Raw genomic sequence first — 1,769 nt, 5'->3', positions numbered from 1 at the left:
TGCAGAGAATGTAGGGGAAAGAAACACCCAGCTAGTCCAGGAGCAGAACATCTTGCCAGAGGGGCAAAACATGTTCACCCCCAAGGGCAGCAGCAGGAAGGAGCGGAGAACACAGCCAGACCCAAGCCAGGCACAGCCGGATAAATCCAAACTTTGTAGATCTGCATCAGAACTTCAGTAGATCTAAGGTTATAACTGCAACAAAGATCTACAACAAAGGTTAGAAGACAGTGCTACACAAAAGCACGAAAGCATTGTGAGAAGGAGCAAAATACAATCTCAGAACCCAAGCCCATCCATAACAAGTGCAGAGGACACTAACACAGAACAAATTGGGAATCACACAGCTGAAAGCAATGAATCAAGGGCTTCTAAAATAAAGAAAGAGCTGCAGAAAGGTATAGAGGAACTCAGATTGGAAATGAAAAAAGAAATCACTGAATTAATAACATCTGCACTAAAGAATCAAATGCAGAAACATATGGAGGAAATCCAATGCTCAAACAGAACAAGTGCAGAGGAAACTAGCTCAGCTCAAATGTATGAATTAATAACGTCAATAGTAAATAAGCAACAGCAGAAAGTCATAGAGGAACTCAGAGCGGAATTCCTCTCTAAAATAAAAAAAGAATTCTCAGAACTCATAGCATCTGAAGTAAAGAATCAACAACAGAAACATAGAGAGGAAACCCAATCTGAAAAAAACACTGCAGTAAAAGAATTTATAACTGCTTCTAAAGAAGACATTGCTAAAAAAAAAATAGAGATTAGAAAAATGACGGATTCCTTGAATGAACAATATGGGAAAGAAATAGATCACATAAAGGAGAGTCAAAGAGATATAGAGGAAATTAAAATCTCAATCACAAGCTTGCAAAACCAATTAAGTGAAAGTGAAGACAGAGTTTCAGATCGTCAAGATGCTGGTGCAGCTAGTGAAAAGGTAAGAAAGGATCTCTTAAAAACAACTAGGATGCAGGAAAAAATAATCCATCACCTGCAAGGTGATGCAAAGATAAACAATGTGAGACTAATAGGGATCAAAGAGAAACAAGGAGTCAATACAAAGGACATTAAAAAAATATGGGCAGAAGTAATAGCAGAAAGCTTCCCAAATATGAGGAAACAGTCTGAAATTCAGTTATCTGAAGCATACAGGACGCCAAGTAACCTCAACCTAATTAAAAACACACAGAGACATATAATAGTCAAGATCCCAGAAATTCAGCACAAGAATATACTGAAAGCTGCTAGAAAAAAGAAGCAGATCACATTCAAAGGAAAACCCATTAGAATTACGGACGAGTTCTCTTCACAAAACATGAAGGCAAGAAGAGCATGGAGCAGAGTACTTCAAGTCCTCTATGAAAACAAGTTCCACCCCAGACTACTATACCCTGCAAAACTCTCTTTCAAGTTTGATGGAGAAGTGAAATACTCTCATGACAAAGAATAGCTAAAGAATTTCATGATGACAAAGCCAGCCCTACACAGGCTACTGAAAGATGTTCTAGAGAGGGACAAAAATGATCAGAACTCCATGAATGAGATCAGAAGCAACCAACTAAATACAGCAAGCAATTAAACACAGGAGAAAAAGGAGTAAATGACAACAGGTAAATAACATGTCAATCATAAGTCAATACATCTCAGTTCTAACCATCAATGTAAATGGACTCAATTCATCAATTAAGAGAAATAGACTGGCACAGTGGATTAGGAAACAAAATCCAACAATATGCTGTACACAAGAAACACATTAAACTCAT

The sequence above is a fragment of the Octodon degus genome, unplaced genomic scaffold (genome assembly GCF_000260255.1).
Source record: "Octodon degus isolate 3935 unplaced genomic scaffold, OctDeg1.0 scaffold00267, whole genome shotgun sequence".
NCBI classification, from domain to species: domain Eukaryota; kingdom Metazoa; phylum Chordata; class Mammalia; order Rodentia; family Octodontidae; genus Octodon; species Octodon degus.
Note: the sequence above shows the minus strand (reverse complement) of the source record.